This window comes from Anabrus simplex, chromosome 11 (genome assembly GCF_040414725.1).
Source record: "Anabrus simplex isolate iqAnaSimp1 chromosome 11, ASM4041472v1, whole genome shotgun sequence".
NCBI classification, from domain to species: domain Eukaryota; kingdom Metazoa; phylum Arthropoda; class Insecta; order Orthoptera; family Tettigoniidae; genus Anabrus; species Anabrus simplex.
In genome coordinates, this window is record NC_090275.1 from 65,807,091 (window position 1) to 65,828,012 (window position 20,922).

The following is a 20,922-nucleotide window of genomic DNA, read 5'->3' on the forward strand; positions in this document are numbered from 1 at the left end:
CAAAGAGGTTATCTAGTAGAAACTTGATGCACTAAGAGGATTCTAACACGGTTGAATTGACACGTGGCGCTATCAAGCGGACAATCGAGGGACTACCTGTACATCGGTCATCTTGTCAGAAATCAGTCAACTGTTAACTTCGAATGTAATGTCCAAACATATTCTATCTATCTATCACACATAATTACGCAGCTGGACAAACTGAAACGAAAGCGCTCTACTCCACGTTCAAAGGTCTCACGCTTTTCTAGTGAGATAAGTAAATTTAACGACTCCTCACCAATTGACGAAGTAGAACATAATTTGGATAGACTGCAGGGAAGTTTTAGGAATTTAACGCTTCTGGACGATGCCATTCATGATCTCATAGCCGACGACGAATACGAAAACGCCGTCCAGATATGCGATGAGTATATAGAAAGTGCCAAGCGTGCAATCCGCAAAGCTAATAAACTCTTAACAACAAATAAATTCATTGATGCACGGGATTTAGGTCCACAGTCAGCTTCAATCACAGCCACGCCTGAAGTTAAATTGTCGACTATCAGGTTAGAACCGTTTACGGGGAACATCGAAGCATGGCCACGTTTCTGGGAACAATTCCACTCTTCCGTGGACAAAAACCAGACAGTATCTAATATCAACAAACACGTCTTTCTACGGGGATACTTGGACGGCGAACCGAAACGTTTGGTTGATGGAATATCCGTCACAGCGGAAAGGAATTCTTCAATCACGTTACGGAGACAAAAACAGAATAATTCAGTCTCACTTAGGTTATCTCGAACACCTCCAGCCCGCAATTTCAGACAGCCCTGATGTTCTCAATTCCACATTTATAGAATGTCACCGAAGAGTTCAAGCCCTCGCCTCGCTAGGAGAAAACGTGGACGCGTATGGAAGAATGTTAGCTCCGAAAATCCTCCGTGCCTTCCCCGACGATCTTTGCCGACGTTGGCTTCTTCACGTCAAAACATCAGAATTCGAAGAGAGCAACATTTCACGACTAATGGAATTTCTTAATGACGAGGTTCAGAGTGCCTTGACCACTCAAAAGATACGAGGGGATGTTTCTGTAACTACTGCTAGCGTACCGACAGCAGCCAATTTCAATATTAACGCCAGAGCAAGTAAGTCCAAATCTAACAACAAACGACCACCAAATTCATACTGCGTGTTCTGTGAGAATAGCGGCCACTGGGGACAAGACTGTAAGAGAATAACAAACATCGAGGAGAGAATTGAGAAACTGAAGGCTACGAACAGATGTTTTCTATGCCTAAATCGCGAACATAATACACGACAATGTGTTAAACGACACAAGGCAAAGTGCACCAAATGTAAGAAACAACACCATGTTTCCATATGTAACGACGGAGAAACTCTGCCTACTTCCGTGGATAAAATTTACGTCTACACTCCAAACTTCACATTTCTTCAGACCGCGCGAGTATGGATAACGGGACCAACTGGGAAAAGTAAACTTACTCGATGCATTCTGGACGCCGGAAGCCAGTCGAGTTTCATCAACACATCCTTGGTTGATTTACTCCAGCTTGAAGTTAATGACAAAAGAAATCTTGTAATGACTTTATTCGAGACATCTTCTTGCATCACAAGTTCCAGACGACAGATCATATTTGATATTAAGGGATTTTCTACTAACGCCAGCCTCAAACTCTCGGCCTTTGACAACAATAATACGTATTCACTTCATCCAACAGTACCACACGACATGAATGCACTGGCATCAGTAGGTAAATTGAGACTAGCCGACCCGAAGGACGATTCATGTGAGCTTCCCATCAAAATTCTCATCGGTGCAGACCATTATTGGAAGGTCGTGAAGATAGACCAACCAATTCAACTAACGTCATCTTTAGTCCTCCTCCCAACGATTTTTGGATGGGTTCTCAGTGGGAATAGATCAGACACTACAGTCAATCAAATTACAGTCAACCACATTTCTCTCTACAACGAAATAACAACCAATAAGATTTCTCATGTATCAGATGATACCCTACGAACATTCTGGGAACTGGAATCCATCGGTATCATAGAAAATCAAGAAACCGTGTATTGACAACTAAAGACAGTACCATTCTTCAAGAATTTCACGAATCTTATAGGATAGAAGATGGCAGAAGAGTTGTAAAACTTCCCAGAAAGAAAGACGTTCTACTCTTTAACAATCTATCCATCGCAGAGAGACGCTTCTATAGCCTGGGGAAGAAGATGCAGACAAATGAAGAATTTAAGATTATTTATCACCAATTGATGCTTAATTACATTTCGAAAGCACAAGTAGAAATTGTTTCTGCCGACGACACAAGCAAAGAGATATTTTATTTACACCACAATGCGGTTAAGAAAGATAAGAAAGGTAGCACTAAATTTAGAATCGTTTTTGACGCTTCCTCACATGAAAAGGTTATCCATCCCTCAATGATGCCTTGGAAATGGGGACCAAACCTGCAACCTGAGATACTTGCCACTTTGCTGAGTTTTCGTTCGCATACTAAATCAATCGTTTGCGACGGATTCCAGTCATTCCTACAATTGAATCTTCACGACGATGACAGAAATTTGACTAGATTTCTTTGGTACCGGGTGGAGCTGAATAACGAAGGGGACTATGTCACGAAGGACGACATCATTACATATCGGTTTGCACGCCTTCCCTTTGGACTAACTAGTAGCCCATTCTTATTATCAGCCACTCTACGAGAGGTAGCAGCGCTGAAATAAGACAGATATCCGAAGGCATCCGTCGTAATAGAGAAGTCTACCTTTATGGATGACTTTACAGCTAGTGAAGAAGACGATAACGAGGTCATTACGCTTTACTACGAACTCACTGCTTTACTGAAGCACATCAAGCTTCCTCTCTTAAAATGGGCCACAAGTTCTGTAGCTCTTCGAGATATATGGAAAGGTGAAGGCCAGGGTTATAAGTCAGAGACGAATGTTTTAGGAGTGGCCTGGAATTCCATGGACAACTACATCGTTACTGATCAGTGTGATCTAACAGAAATCCTATTAGAAAAACCTGGAACTAAGCTAAACGTTCTCCGTGCAACATCCAAATTTTACGATCCTCTTGGTTTGTTCACTCCAGTCTCCATCATCGCTAAAATTCTCTTTCAAGACATTTGGCTCAGAGGAATCGACTGCGAAGAAATATTTCCATCAGATCTCGCGCAACGATGGCAGTCCTCGACAGCAAAACTTCCCGTTTTATCAGCGTTGCATGTACCGAGGTGGATTGTCATATCCAAAAGAAAATAAAACAGTCTGAAATTCACGTGTTTTGCGACGCGTCCGAAAGGGCCTACGGAGCTGTACCTTATGTGCGAACTACGACTGTGAACTCATGCCTGATACGATTAGCCTGCAGCAAGACTAAGGTTTCTCCTGTGAAGAAAATCACACTTCCTATATTGGAACTAGCAACAGATATGTCGACTGATAGATTTCTGATGGCTCTTCAACGGTTTGTGGGTCACCGTGGGTTACCACACACCGTGTACTCAGATAACGCACAAACTTTCCACGCGGCTAACAGAGAACTGATGGAGCTTCTCACTACAATTGAAGATCCCAAGATACATCATTACTTTGCCCAACACGCTGTCACCTGGAAATTCATACCACCACAGGCGGCTTGGTGGGGAGGATGGTGGGAACGGATGATAGGTTCCACCAAACGTTGTCTCAGAAAAGTGATATGCCGCGCACGAGTAGACGAAGAGAGTTTAAATACAGTCTTAGTGAACATCGAATCCGCCCTAAACTCACGCCCCATTGTACGTGACGGAGACGACTGTGGAGCCTTAACACTATCCCATTTCCTCAATGGAGAAAAGACTACCACTCTTCCAACAGGTCCGGAGCCAGAAACAAGGAAAGATCTAAATAAGGAGTTCGGTATGATGATGAAATTCACGGATGATCTCTGGCGGCGGTGGAAGAAGGAATACCTCCTCCAACTGCGAAACTACCACGAGGTTAAGTATACTCGCAGTGGACATTCGAAACTACGAATAGGAGATATTGTTTTGTTACAAGACGACGTGCTGCCCAGGCTGATGTAGAGAAGAGCTCGCATAGAGGAATTTCTCCAAGGAAGAGACGGACGAGTAAGAACAGTCATCCTGCGTCAGCCAGGTGAATCCAGAATTAGCCGATCGATTCAACTGGTCATCCCTCTGGAGATTGACCAGGATGGGGATGATGTTGGGGATCTTGTCTAACATCTCTTCTTTTACTCCGTGAACGAAGCAACTTTATTGTTTGTGTTCATTTGTTTATATATTGTCTCCGTTAGTAAAGAGAGGTATTGCTACATAAAGGGGTGTTTCATTAACCTCGCTCCCCCATCACGATCACGAATCACGACAACAGTAGTAATTTACCAGTATCCAAAATATGACTAATGAATACTATTTCATTCACACATAAATAACATTGTAGTTCTTGACTGGCTTTCTAGATACAAGATTCTGAACAGAAGTAGAAGATAATTTAATAATACGGTAAAAATAAAACTTAGTATTTTAATATTTATATCATGACAGATGTTTCTCGCCTCCGAGTTGAGAATATAACATCCAGTGAAATATTACCTGAGGCGTGAAATGAAGTTGTTCTTGTTGAACTCCTCCGAGGTGTAAAACATTGCATTATACTGTTGATGAAGATACCTCCTTCACGCGTGCTTAATTTAACTTCTGCTGTGTGACACCACCTAGTTACAAGGTGAAGGAAGTTTGGGTGTTACAAGGAATTTGATTAGATATCTCATACTACAGTTTAAAATGAGTCATGACAGGTTACGAGTAAGATTCAATTAGTAAGGAAATAAAACGTCTCAATGTGTAAGTTTTCTCGACTCCTGTGCATAGTACAGGATGAAACAAAATTTCGATAACATTTGACGAGCCAATAGTTAACGGAATATTGTAGGTAGAGAGGTAATAATTGACACACATGGTTGGCATGTGAAGAGGTTTTATTGACACCAAACTAAAGTGCACAAAATGACCAATAAATAGCGCTGGACAGCAACACGTCAGGTGCACATAGTCACACATCCTGAACATAGCATGGGGTTTTATTGACACAAACAACGAGTGCACGAACAGGCCAACAGATGGTGCTGGACAGCAACACGTCAGTGATGCCACGCGAGACCCGCATACGGAATAAAAGAAGCTGTCGTGAGAGAGTGCGTCAGATGCGCTTGCAATAGCGGCAGGTTGGCGTTACCAGAAAAGGCACTGTTAGTGAAGCATTATTTACTTCATTTTGGTGTCAATAAAACCCCACGTCATACCAATCGTACGTGTCAATTAGTACCTCCAATATACCTCGTCAAATGTTAACGGACTTTCGTATAATACATTGAAACAACAAATTCGGACAATATGACGTAAGAAGACTCACACCTGGCTATAAACCAACGTTCAGAAATTGAACATCTGGGATTGCTTATTGATAACCTTACTACTTATGTAAGTCGTCGAAACATTAAAGAATTTTACGTAAATAGAGTGTTTCCATTGGCATACTGAAGAAGAATTTCGAAGAAAACTTGCCAGATTTACCAATATACCAAACGCAAAGCTTAGACAAATAGTAATATGTACTTTGATTCTCCTTCTTCTGCTTTACGATGAGGCCTGCTAGGGACCACGTGTCATTTTCAATTCTTCCATCCTTCTTGTTTCCTCTTCCATTCTTTCCAGTATTCCTTCATCATTGCACTATGCTTTATTCTTCTCTCCTCAGACTATTTTGGACAGGGTTCTTCATTGGAATGCTTCCATTCTTGAAACTTTCTTCTTTTAAATCTCTCTTTCTATAGTTTCCTCTTCGCTTATTTTATTTATTTCTATATCTTTCTTTGTCCGCTTGTATCCAGCTCATTGTTCAGTTTTTCTCCCAAATGTACTTGAATATTTGTTTTGTCAATCTGTTATCATCCATTCTATGGATATGTCGAAAAATGGCGATCTCCTTTTTGTTATTGTTTCCGTTATATTTTCTATGTTCCGGTATGTTTCCTTATTATTTCATGTTTTTCGTTGTTCTGTTATTTTCACTGCTCCAAAGTTTGTTTCATGATTCTTTTTCCTAGTACTTCCAGTTTATCTACACTGTAGTTCGAAACTAGACGTTCACTTGCAGGTTTTCATTTTTTTAACTTCACAAAAATCCGGTGTTCGTGGAAAATGTTGCTATTACTGCTGCCTGACACTCATATTTCATAACGGTGCGTAATCTGTGGCCCCACGGCTACAAAATATATTATACAAATGAAATCTGATGTACCCAGAATCATCCCATATATTATTATTCCTGGCAGGAAATTGTTGATGCCCTGCAGTGTGATGATGCGAATTATGACAATTAGGGGAGTTTTCGATTGATGATATGGTTTCTAAACTCCAGCTGGTGTTGGAAACGTCTCATTATGTTACACATTGGAAGTGGTGATGAAATTCTGGAAGGAGCTGGACTTCCTTTCGTTCGCTTCAAAGGCCGATCAGATTACTTCAAGAAGACGAACAAGCAATATTTCGAAGAGAGAAAGATGATTTATTAAAACCATCAACTTCTCGTATGTACGGGGTGCAATGAAAAGGAAAAGTGTACAATATACAAAGGAAAAAGTAAAGTTGAAAAGTTGCGTGTATTATTAGTATGCTGATTGAAGGCAGTCTAAGAAACAAAAGTCAGGAATGATGTTCACAGCTTCTAGATGAACCGCGTATTACAGATATCACGATGTCCGAAATCCTGTGCTTTGATGCAGTGAATCGTCTCTAGAACTTGATGGAGAAGGCTGGCATAGTCCCACGAGTCCCTATTACGTCGATCGCATTAAGATGACGTTAACATTTAGAGTAAGGTATGGTTGGATTAACTTTTTCAGGCTTGCTAGAGGATGTTTAAACCTGATAGTGCGGTCTATTATGTACCCACGCTTGTTCTTGTAGGCAGTATTGTCTATTCGCCTAAACTGCCATTGCATTATGTGCCGTGGATCCCATCATTCACGTTAAAACATTTCCTATAGAAAGGTTTCACACCTTCTGCCAACGCTGTGTCGTCAGTAGAAATAAAGCAAGCACATAGCCAAACTGTAAAGGATCCAGAAACGAAAAACGTGATGATGTCATGGAGAAAATTCGATAATTTTTATATAGTCCGCCGCAAAAGCAACTATCATAGACCACCCTAAGTTCTATTCCTCAACTCTTTGGAGGAAACGTGATAACTTAACGGAAGAATTAAGTCTTGATATGGAAGTGACTTGATTACCAGTTGCTCCTTATCAGTTAAATTTGATTGAGTTAATTTAGGCCCACGAATAAAATAAAACTGTTATGTGAAAGTGGTGGATAGGTATAAAAAGAAATAATTTCTTCCAGAATACAGCCTATCGTCAGTAGAAATTAACTGGGAATATCTCTGAACTTGGTTAGTTATGGATTTAAATCTTAACTTATTGTAAATATCGAAAGAAGGAAAGAAGGAAAACCTAAAAAAGAAAAAAGCACGGTTTTGATAGAGATATTGAGCAATGATTGATGTTGACTCACAAAAGAGAGATAAGCCGACATTACAACATCCGATTTGAAAATTGGCCAGTTAATTTTTATTTTGCTGGTGGTTCAACACCGCACTAACACATCAAATGTTTTCGGCGACGCAAAGCTATATTTTAAGTTCAGTTCTGAAAAGAAACTAGGAGGTTCTTCAGATATTCATCTTACAAGTGGGGGTGCTCATATTTCTACGCCAACAGAGGATGCTTCTAGGATGATCCAGTACCGATCCGATCCGAACTCTTTGCGACTTCTTGTGTGTCCCCCGAAGAGGGGCACCAGTGGATATTGTAAGGTGGGACCACCGACTTATTTAGGTCCTATTTCCCATGCCAAGCGGTGGATTTATTGCTTGTTGCAAGTGGGCTGTTCTCAACTTGACTATCTATATTTAATTTGTGTTATATATTAATATTAATATTAACATTTTAGTATTAATATTTAACATTCACTTCTAGTGCTAATTGCTACCAGTTCCTGCGGTGTGTGAAACATGTTGCCTATTTGCTCCTAGAGACTTAGACTTGTGTCAGCTGCATTAGCCCATGGGACTAAGCAACCCTTCATACTTAGTTGTGAGGCAGTTTGGCTAGAGACAGTATTTGACTTTGAGGTGGTGTTGTACTGAGTGTTTATCCAGGGGTGTTGGCTATTTGTAGTACAGATAAGTGAAACTTGTAGTCACGAATGGATTACCCTTGCCTATTATGGATTTCTTACAAGGTTGCATATGAATTTTAAAAAGTGTCATTATTATTACTTGACTTGTGATACTGGGTACAGTATTGACATTTGACTTTTGTATTCATTACAGGGGTTTATGTACAGTTATTGTACATTGTTATGTTGCATATGTGTAGGATGTATACATTATATTTACAGTATTATATATAATTTTTTGCACATTAATTGTGCTAAGCAGGTTTGCTTTGTGTCAATGATCTGTTAACCTTACTAGAGGTCTAGCTATTGGAGAATTAGAGTCTTCAGATGCTATACAGTTATGTACATTGTTATGATCCATGTGTGTAGGATATACACATTATATATACAGTATTATATACAACTTTTTGCACATTAATTGTGCTAAGCAGGTTTGTTTGTGTCGACGATCTGTTAACCTAGGTATTGGAGAATTAGAGCCTTTGAATGATGTTTCTTAAAATACACGTTCTCGTCCATATCGTGTATTTCTTCGATTAGTGTTTTTTTGCGTTTTCTTATAAAATCGTTTGGCGTAAGAGATGATTTCTTCCTCAATAGTCTTAATTTGGTATTTATTCCGAATATCCGTGTTTCTAATATGGAAAGATGCCTCATCAATCATTCGAAGAAATTTACTTTGATGTCAGTGTAATCTACTGATATAACAATCCTGTGCAACTCCCCAAGCGAGGGCAGCGTATAGCATCGCGGTTGGATTGGCTGAGTGAAGTCTGTTATTATCGTGCAAGAATATGACCCCTGTTCGCTGACACTGAGGTCGTTCCATCCAACTCTCATTTGTCCATCTTGCACATAGACGCATAAATTGTATTATATTATGTACCACAATGCATGACCATAAATCCATCATTGGCTTGGTCATTTTACATCCAAAGCTGGAACAGTTTGACTGGCGTGTGATGTACTCTCTCGGACGAAATGGCAAACAGTGGAGTATATGCTCTCGTTTACTGAGAAATTGGAATGGCAACAGGATCAATACACGTGGAAACAAATTCGTAGACCATACAGCCGATCAAGGATCAAGATAACACTGCACAGTTGTATTCCTAGTCCTTCATTAATATATGCTGTAATATTCTACAGCTCGTCTGTTGACTCCATTAGGTGAATGAACTCTATTACAGCTATTAGAATAGGATTTATTTATTTATTTATTTATTTATTTATTTATTTATTTATTTATTTATTTATTTATTTATTTATTTATTTATTTATTTATTTATTTATTTATTTATTTATTTATTTATTTATTTATTTATTTATTTATTTATTTATTTATTTATTTATTTATTTATTTATTTATTTATTTATTTATTTATTTATTTATTTATTTATTTATTTATTTATTTATTTATTTATTTATTTATTTATTTATTTATTTATTTATTTATTTATTTATTTATTTATTTATTTATTTATTTATTTATTTATTTATTTATTTATTTATTTATTTATTTATTTATTTATTTATTTATTTATTTATTTATTTATTTATTTATTTATTTATTTATTTATTTATTTATTTATTTATTTATTTATTTATTTATTTATTTATTTATTTATTTATTTATTTCACGTATGGCTGTTAGCCCCGGAGTGTGCGGGGACACGTTTGGCTCGGCTCGACTCGGCTCGTTCAGGTCATTCTATTTGTCTCCCTTGGGCGCCCTACACGGTTATATGCGAGATGAAGGTGAGGTAAAGAGAGGGTGAAACCCGTGTTGGCGCGCAGCCTACTTCTATGGAATTACACCAAGGGCTCTCGTCAAGGCTTAATGTTTCCACCCATAGAACCAACCGTTATCAGCAGTGTCATATGTAGGAAAAAATTGTAGTCACCAATAGGTTAGTATGCAAAGTCTTTCAACAAGGCGCAAGTATCATCTAGTCGCTCTACAGTTCTGAAGGCGAGTTGCATAAATTTTAGGGGTTCTGATAGTTTAATGCAAATCTCACTGCACAACTGTTGTGCGGGTAGGAGACACTTGCGCCTTGGTTAAATACGTTTTCAATCTAACCAGAAATTATTTCCCTAAATCTGCCATCACTTCATATGAACACTGCGAAGAGGTATGGAATTCAATGGAGGTTTTTGGCACGCAGTCTAATGATTAACCTCTCCTACTCTGCTAGCCAACATTCAGATGGAGAATACGATTAAACAGTGTGAACGAGCCGGGAAATGATCCTGGGGCCGCAAGATAACGAACCGAGACGCAACACTTCATTACGGAATATACAGTAATAATACCATCTGAAATCACAGACAATTTGGAACAATCTAATTCTTACCTTTCTCCTATTCTCTATCTTTTCGTCCTCTTGGTGATATGATAGAGGTTCATTTGCTTCACAATGGAAAATAGGATTTTTCCCGTGAGAGGAAGAGACATTCGTGCTGTATCGGCTTAGAAGAAGACGATCAAAAAGTATGAAACGGTGTGGAAGTGAAGCAATTCCTTGGCAAGGAAACTGTCTTGCGAAACGGTGCGGTGTTATCGGGAGAAGGGCAGATAGCAAGCAACCTCCATTACACAGGAATGTTCAAAGCGTCAGAAATGAAGCTCACCATATCTTGGTAGGTATAACATGACACGGTCAGGAAACAGACCGCTATAAAACGTGTGTTGAGTACTCTGTTATAAAGTAGTGATGTACGAAGGCGTGTAGCTTGACCTAGTATTGAGGTAGTCAAGATAAGACATTACTTTTTTTTTCCTGCCAGAATCTTGCCTCCGCTTCCGCGTAACAAAACTTGGTTGTAAAACAGAAATTGGTCTGTTTACTCAGGTTCAAATATACAGGGTAGTCGAAAACAAAGTAAACAGGCCATATGATCGTTAGAGGGTTGGTCATACTGATAAATAATTCAAAAATATGATTCAATATCTCGTACCTTTGTTATTTTATCAGCCGCTGATGTTAGTCAATCGACTTGAGACTCAGGGCGAGAAATCAGCAACAAACACGAACGCACCGTGGGTTTCAGCGGTTGTCACGGTAGCGCATTTGCGATGGCACGATCCTGTCAGCACCGTGACGTCACGACCACGTTAGCTGTTCTCTTCTTCGATTGGTGCTATCAAGCCAGTCTTAAGCCTTGTACAGATTTACCAACACGACCTCACTAAGCCCATCTGAATTCGCCCGCGAAGCGACCCGATTGGCTAAATTCAGCAGCTGATAAAATTAAAAAAAGGAGCTAGATATCGATTCTTTTGGAATTTCTTATCAGTATGACCAACCGTCAAACGGTTTGAAATATCGAATCTGCCATCGTTAGTTATTTTACTACCCAAGTAACAATATTCATCTACTTTCTTTAAGACTTAATTTCCTAATCTAATATTTCCTGTATGGCCTGCCTTCGTTGGACTGCACTCCATTACTTTTGTTTTGGACTTATTTATTTTCATCTTGCACTTCGTCCATATCGTTCAGCAACTTCTCGAGATCTTCTGCAGCCTCAGATAAATTAACAATATCATCGGCAAATCTCAAGGTTTTGATTTCCTCTCCTTGGATTGTGATTCCCTTTCCAAATTCCTCTTTGATTTACCTTTACTGCCTGTTCTATGTAAACATTGAAAAAGAGATGTGAAAAAGTAAGGAGTACATAAAATACAGACTAGCACAAGCAAGGAAGAGCTTTCCTAAGAAAAGTAATTTGCTCACTTATAACATTGATATAGGAATTAGAAAGATGATTCTGAAGACTTTCATCATGGAAGTGAAACATGGACGATAACTAGCTCAGAAAGAAAGAAAATAGAAGCTTTTGAAATGTGGTGTTACGGAAGAATGCTGAAGGTGAGATGGATAGACCGAATCACGAATGAAGAGATACTGAATCGAATTGGTGAGAGGAGATCGATTTGGCTAAATTTGACGAGAAGAAGAGATATAATTATAGGACACATCTTAAGACACCCAGGACTTATTCAGTTGGTTTTTGAAGGAAGTGTGGACGGTAAGAACGGTAGGGGTAGACCAAGGTATGAATATGACAAGCAGATGTAGGATGCAATAGCTACGTAGAAATGAAAACGTTAGCACAGGATAGGGTGGCATCTCAGCTTCATCAAACCAGTATATGGACTGATAAACACAACAAATTTATCAGCATGATCAAACCTCTAACGCTTATATAATTTAAGTGGTACATGTTGTTTCTGACCATCTGTATAGCCTCCAAGCTGCTAGAACGAGATGTCCAGGAAATAGATCGTAGTATCTTATCCAGAACACTTCTTCTTCTTCTTCTTCCTCTTCTTCTTCTTTTTCTTCTTCTTCTTCTTCTTCTTCTTCTTCTTCTTTGAATGTCTGGTCTTCAGTGGACTTTACCGTCCATGTTTCCCATAATACTTTGTTCATGCTACTGCTAATTAAATCAGCTGATGCTATAAAAGATCATTAGCGTATATTCTTCACTCGTGAAGTTCGTGTTTTTCCAGGTCCTCTATTGCTTTCTAAATTGATGTGACAATGTTACATTGCGCAAGGCTGCCTGCTCGGTAAACCGGCGTTGCAAAAATCTAGGTAGGAGTCCCCATTCCACGAAAAACGTAAAATTGAGCATTTTCCTCAATTGTGGCGAACGTTTATGGGCTAAAGGGCCCGGAAAGGTTTCAAGTTGTGAGTCTTGGATAGCTCTATCAAAGAAATATGCAAATTACTGAATTTGGCTAAGATTTGAATCAAAAAGGGAACAAGTAATGAAACAAGATATTTTAGGCAGTTTTTCCGGAACTGCATTTAAACCGTCTAAGAGTGGTAAAGCAAAGCAAAGTCACCTCCGTACAGGCCATGAAGGCCCTTGGAGGAGTGGAATGTAAAGGCTTCCACCGTTGTTAACTTCGGCACTTGATGGGGTAGAGTGGTTAGCTCTAGGCCCGACCGCCTTTGCCCCCAGGCATTAACCTGGTACTCATTTTTGGTGTAGGCTGAGTGAACCTCAGGGCCATATGCACCTCCGGAAGTGGAAATATCGTTTCTTAAATTTTACGACTTCCTAACTGGGATACGAGCCCACGTCCTTCCGGGCGAACCGAGCACGCCTTTACCGCCTCGGCCATGCAGCCCCTCAAAAAGGGAATTGAGCCAACGTCACGTGGTGTTCCCAAGCTGTCACCCATCCCAGTACTGGCCGCGCCCAATGTTGCTTAACTGCGGTGATCGAACGAGAACCGGTGTATTCAACATGGTATGGCCGTTGACGTCTAAGACTGGTGGTCAGAGCTAAGAAGTGGTCTAAGAGGTGTTTGAAGAGGTCTTAGAATCGTCGAAGAGGTCTACGAATGGCGGTTTGATATGGTTTTGTAATCAGTTTGTATACCGCCGTCGTAAGATTATTTTTTAAGAGTGGTAAGGTACTGGGCTGATAGTGAAACATCATCTACTTGTGAGGAGGGACTTCTCAATGTAAGTTTATTTAAGTAAATTCATATCAGAGATTTAGTGCCGTGGTTTTCAGAAGTATAGAAGGTATATATATATCGAATTTTACCGATATATGCAGTTAATTGTCGTCATGGTACTTCGAATTCTTCATTGAATTCTATTATACAATTCGCGAACTTTGTTCGAGAATGGAATTTAACGTAGATGCATTTTATATCGTATAGAACTGTAGTAATTATTTCAACAGTCTCTATATTAGAAATCAGGACGTGTGAAACTAGATAGTATGCCTAGATATTACAGATGTTTCAATAAAGTTTTCCAATTTCTAGTTATAAATATTGAGTGGACGTAACCACATTGGAGGTCACTACACTCGGAAAGGAAATGTAGGTCAACTCCAGGTTATATAAGAAGATAAGATTACAGCAGACGACTTCTGACTTCAACTCAGTTTTTCCAGGAATTTCAAGTTCAACAATTGTGTGTGCAGCCATCAGGTAATAATAGTATCCGACGTGTTATGCATTAATAACATGAAGAAGAATGTAATCAGCGGCGATATCATATTTCACTTCAAGTTCATGCCAATAGTTTTTTATTTAGATTAAATTTTCTCCGTCTGTAACAGCAAATCTCACAGGGTATATTTTTGTGTGTTAAAATTAAAGTACGGCAATGCTAGTTCATTGTGACGTAAAGTATAGTCATAAATTCAGTTTTCTTGTAATAATAATAAGTTATTCTGTTTCCAAGTACAATCCTCAATTGTTGAAATGCAACTGTAATCTACTATTGTCCTGATCCATATTCCTGTATATTGTCAGATGTGTGAGTTTATCATCTCACGCCTTGAGAATAATTGAGATAAGAGGCATGCTCTCCGAATTTTGTTGCTTTTTACAGCAACTGGCGTTCAACAAATGTAATGTATCGCCGTTGCCGGAACAAAAACTCCTATGTAATAATATTTTTGGAGATATACTGACCCGCAGTGCATACATTATGAAGAGCGATAATGCCTTGACCATATTCACACAATATTGCACCTTAGATGACAGAACCTCACCGGCCAAAGTTCTAAACTAAAATATTTCACATAGGAGGTTTTGTACCGGCAACGACGGTATATTGTGTGAAGGAAAGTAATAGTAAGAGTAGAGGTAAGAGTAGTCACTAGTTTGAATGAGCTATCCAAGACTCACAATTTCAAACCTTTCCGGGCACTTTAGCTCTACAACGTTGGGCACAATTGACGAAATTGCTTAATTTTACTTTTTTCTTAGTATGGAATCTCCTACTTTGTCCACTAAGAAATGTTTACAACGTTAAAACCAACTGAACAAATCCTGGGAGTCTTAAAATGTGTCCTATAATTGTACCACTTCTTCTCGTCAAATGTAGCCAAATCGATCTCCTCTCAAAAATTCGATTCAGTACTACTCCTCATTCGTGAAACGATCTTCGATCTCTACAATATGGTATAATAAATAATTAAAACTGTCTTTCGAAACAAAATATATGTCATTAGTTATTCAGAAACGTGGATCAGGCGGCAGCGCGCCAGCCCTTCACCGCTGGGTTCAAATCCCGGTCGTTCCATGTAAGATTTATGCTGGACAAAGCGGAGACAGGACAGGTTTTTCTCCGGGTACTCTGGTTTTGAGTGTCATCTTTTATTCCAGCGGCACTATCCAAAATAATTTCATTTCATCTGTAAGTTATTAATCCTTTGCCCCAGAGGAGTGTGACAGGTTTCGGCAGTCGGCACAATTCCTATCCTCGCCGCTAGACGAGGCTTCATTCATTCAACTCCTGGCCCTGTCGAATGACTGGAAGAAGGCCGAGGATTTTCATTCAGAAACGAAGTTCTTTCTCTCAACCAGGTCTCGGCGTGAGGATTTTCAAACAACCTTGTGTATGTTTGAAGTTGTTGAGATATCTTACACTTATTAAACATACTCATCTTGATTGAAAATAAAATTCTTCAGCCTGTTTTATGTCATTCGACAAGGTCAGGGATGGAAGGAATGAAGCCCCATTTAGCGGCGGGGATATTGAATTGTGCCAGCTGCCGAACCCTGTCGCACTTCCCTGGAGCAATAATTAATGACTCGCAGATTATACGAAATGATATTGGAGAGTGTTGCTAGAAGAAAGGATGGCAGAGAACACCGGAGTAACCGGAAGAAAAAAACCTGTCCTGCCTCCACTTTGTCAAGCAAAAATTTCACAGGGAGTAACGGGGACCTGAACCTTGGACCACGGAACTCAGCGGTGAGAGACCAGTGCACTGTTGCCAGAGCCACGGAGGCTCTGCTCATCTTGTTTCTCTCGTATTTAAAAATGTCCTCTCTTTCCTCAGTGGGAACTTCACGCAGTTCCCTTTTCACTTAACTGGAACTATTCTTTCAACTGAACGCAGGTACCCAATTAATTTTAAAACAGCGCGTTTTTTTCTATTATCCACTTTTATTTCAACTGACCTTCTCAAACATATAAACTAGAATGGCATTTTTCTGTTTTCACTTTTCAAAATCGTTATGTATGTTATTGCAACCTGGTTATACAATTTACGAGCTATATGCTGCATATACATACGACAAATATTTGAATGAGAATGAAAGCCAGCGCTGTTCATTAATTAAAATCTGAATCAGAGTAATATTGTAGTTCTGATCGACCATGAAAAGAACTGGCAATAATATTTTTACTGTTTTGTTCCATGTGTTTTCATTTCGTCCATTGTTTGCTATGTTGGAGTAACGTACGTCGGACTGTGTGTGTCGAGTTCATTACCAATACGCGTGGCTGGCCAGAAATACAGCCCGGCTATTAGATTCTCCACAATCCTGGGCTGGCAATGTATGTAACAACATTCTGATCACGTATATCAGGAGTGTCCACGGGAGCTTGGCTCCGGCTATGGACGCGAAGAGAGGGTGTGTGGCAGGAAGTGTAGTATGACTGAATGCAGTGACATATTCCATTAAATGTAATACGTTGTTTGATAAAGTACTTTAATGTTCTAGAAAATTCTTCCTCATCTCTGATTCATCCCACGTATTTAAAGGTTTCAAATTGGGTCAACAGTGTTTCTATTCTGCCGACTATTTCTATTCGTTCTCATCCCTTATCCGACAAGCAAATTCCTTGAGGTAAACTACGAACATCCTTGAAAGTCAGATGAATAAATAATTAGCCATTACCGAACCCTTTTTGATGTTGATGTCCGAGTCATCAGTCGATAGATTGGTTTGACGCAGAACTCCATGCCACCCTATCCTGTACTAATTTTTCATTTTTACGTAACTACTGCATCATATATCTGCACTAATCTGCTTGTTGTATTCATACCTTGGTCTACCCCTTCCGTTCTTATCGCCTACATTTCCCTCAGAAACCAACTGAACAAGTTCTATCATTCTACCTTTTCATCTCGTCAAACTTAGCAAAGTCGATCTCCTCTCACAAATGAGATTCGGTATCTCTTCATTCGTGATTCTATCTATTCTTCAGCATTCTTCTGTAACACAACATTTCAAAAGCTTGTATTCTCCTTCTTTCTGAGCTAGTTACCGTCCGTATTTCACTTCCATACAACGTCAAGCTCCATACGAAAGTCTTCAAAATATATTTCTACACTCATGTTCATAAAAACCAGAACACCTTGAAATACTAAAGAAAGGGAGTTCATATTCACAGGACATGTGTATTAGTATACTCTGAAGACATGATTAGCATTTGAACCATGTCGACTCTCAGATTCAAGGTCCACATTGATTTCTCGGCGCACCACCACCGACTGGCAAAATGTGCCTGCGGCTGTCGTTGTCGCTATAAACCGAAGGTAATGGATCAGTGTGACTTGAACAGACGTGCAGGATGCCTTGCAGACATACGCGAGAACCATAGTGTCAAATGAGTGAGTATGAAAGAGCGCGCATTATTGTCATGAAAGAACGTGATGCATCCATTGCTGCTCGTGTGGGACCAAGTGTGTCGGCAGTGCAAGTGGTGTTTACAGAATGGTTCACAGAAGGCTGTACAACACGACGAGATGCGTCTGATTGCATCACCAAGACCCCCTCCCCAGAAGATCGACGCCTCATCCAAATAGCATTGAATGAGAGATCTGCGTCCTCCTCGGCTCTGGCGCAAGAGTGGAACAGTGTAACACGTCGTACACAATCAGGAGTGCCAGTGCGTCACCGTTTATTACGGTGTGGGTTACCAGCGCGTTGTCCACTTCTCCGCCTACCTTTGACTAATAATATGCATAAACATGCTAGACTGCAACGGTGTATGGAATGACGTCACTGGGGGCAGGAATGGCAGCAGATAGTGTTTCCGGACGAATCCAGGTTCAGTTTGTTTGATAATGATGGCCGCGTTTTGGTTCGCCGCAGACAGGGGGAGAGGCATCACATTGACCGCATTCACACAAGGCATACAGCGCCAACTCAAGGACTTATGGTGTGGGGTGCTATTTGGTACAACCACAAATTACAGTTGGTGCGTGTCTAGGGCACTGTGACAAGTTTGACCTATCGTACGTGAATGACATCCTGCGACCCGTAGCCATACCCTTTCTGCACGACACGCCAGACGCCATATTTCAGCAGAACAATGCACGACCATATGTTGCTGCACGAACACGTGCCTTCTTGTTGTCACAGAATACCAGACTGTTGTCCTGCCCCGCCCGATCACCGGACTTGTCGCCAATCGAAAATGTGTGGGATATGGTGAAACGAAGGGCGTGGCGCTGTGACCCAATGCCAACTACCTAAAATGAACTGTGGAACCAGGCGAATGCAGCATGGATGACTATATCCCAGGATGCCATTCGTGCCTTATACGCATCGATGCCATTACGCATGGAACAAGTTAACAGCGCCCATGGAGGACCCAGTTTCTACTAGGTAACAGGACACATGCTGAACCTAGATGACTGAAATGCTAATCGTTTCTGCAAAACATACTAATGAACATGTCCTGTGAATATGAACTTCCTAACTCTAGTCTTTCAAGGTGTTCTATTTTTTATGAACATGTCTGTATTTCCTATATCAATGTTCGAAGTGTGCAAATTTCTTCTGTTTAGAAAGACCTTCCTTGCTGCATTTTATGTGGACCTTACTTCTGCCATCGTTAGTTATGTTACTACCCAAGCAACAATATCCATCTACTTCCTTTAAGATTTCATTTCCTAATCTAACATTTCCTGCATCACCTGACCTCGTTCGAGTGCACGCCATTTCTTTTGTTTTAGACATTTATTTTCGTCTTGTACTCCTTCCACAAGACTCTGTCCATACCATTCAGCAATTTCTCTAGATCTTCTGCAGTCTCAGATAAATTAACAATATCATCGGTAAATCTGAGGGGTTTGACTTCCTCCCCTTGGATTGTGATTCCATTCCCAAATTCCTCTTTGATTTCCTTTACTGCCTGTTCTATATAAACACTAAAAATGTGGGGATTACAAACTGCAGCCTTGTCTAACTCCTTTCTGGATTGCTGCTTGTTTTACAAAACCCCCGATTGTTATCACTTCAGAGTGAATTTTATACAGTTGTTCATACTATCAATTTTTCTTCTCTACCTACAACGAATATATTCCTAAAACGTTGCCTCATATGTTACTGTATATTACCTGGAAGCTCATGAATAATCGAAAAAGGCAGAGAGAATGCTAGGCCTATAGATTTGCCACTCGTAGTATGCTGATGATCGCTGTATCCTCCTCCTTTTTTCAATCAAGAGCAATTCAATATTTAGTGGCTTACGTAACGGAATGATTAGCATGAAGTCCGTTCGTAATTCCTTTGTCCGGCCAGTGTAATGACGAATGTTCTCGAAGCGGTGCAGCTGAATTAGCGGTGTTTGTATTGTTTACCGTGCCTGAGAAGTTGAGTGGCCAGCTAATCCTCCTATCAGCTACGGCAAGCAGCATAACAGAGTTTGAGGCTGTAATTACGTTCTTCTGTAGTCCGTAAATTCCATACCTGCACTACGTTACTAGCTGGTACATCTGGCTCGCCTTCCATGTGAGTTGAGCCTCGTTTGATGAGAACGAAATGTTAAATGAAACTCTAAATGAATTTCTACCAATATATTGCCCTCGTTCCGAACCACAGCTCATGGAGCAGTTTTATTTGACCTTCCAGGCCTCCCTATCCAATGTAAACCTCTCCATGCTCGTTTTGATTGGAACAACCTATGTGAGACTCTGAAGATGATCGGGATCAGATACCGATAAAGAAAAAGTATCTACAATCTATATAAAAGTCAGTCTGCAGTGATAAGAATCAAAGTATGTGACAAAGCAGCATTAATCGGGGAAGGAGTGAGGCAATGCTGCAATTTGTCCCCTCTACTTTTCAGAACAGATGATCAAGGAAATCAAAGAGGAATTTGGAAAAGGAATCACAATCCAGTGAAAATAAATCAAAACTGTGAGATTTTCCGATGATGCTGTTATTCTGACTGAGTCTTCAGAATATCTGGAGGATTTGCTGAATGGTACAGACACATTCTTGGAGAAGTAGTACAAGATGAAAATATAAAGTCCAAAACAAAAGTAATGGAGTGCAGTCGAATGAAGTCTGGTGATGCAGGAAATACTGGATTAGGAAATTAAGTCTTAAAGGAAGTATTTTACCTAGAGTTTGGGGCACAAAGCGATGGGTCAATTGAATCGTTTGTTGCAGAAACAGCACTTCTCCACTTTTTGACACTATATGAGTTATTAATACTGCCATGATTAATGCACGAAGGGCTACTATTTTGTGCAGAAAAAAACACTTCTACCATATATATCTGCCTGTCAGTCGCGAATGAAAGTTTCCGTTTTGTGCAGAAAGAACACTTATCCTGGAGAGGTGTTGTTTTTACTTCACTTGAGTCATTAGGAAGAGGTGTGAAAAGAGATGCAAAAGTCGCGTTTCATATAAATCAATTTATGGAGTTTCAGTATGAGGCAAAACATGTCTTAGGAAAATACTGTATTGATGGACTGTGCGTTCATACTTTCAAGTTGCTTATTTCTGCAACCCGTTTCCTTGTGTTACCGACTAGACTTGCTTATCCACAAGGCTGTGTTCCATTAAATGAAAAGAAATTAGCAGACATAAAGAGTTGGAATCTTACATACCAGAAGAACACCATGAGTTTT

The 20,922-nt window shown here is 39.8% G+C and overlaps 1 non-coding gene across 1 annotated transcript; it reads right to left on the reverse strand.

Annotated features, from left to right (window-relative positions):
- Positions 1–13,440: 13,440 nt before the first annotated feature.
- On the reverse strand, positions 13,441–13,559 carry LOC136883601 (5S ribosomal RNA). The gene has a single exon (XR_010861283.1). It is a non-coding gene; the product is annotated as a 5S ribosomal RNA (ribosomal RNA).
- Positions 13,560–20,922: the final 7,363 nt, after the last annotated feature.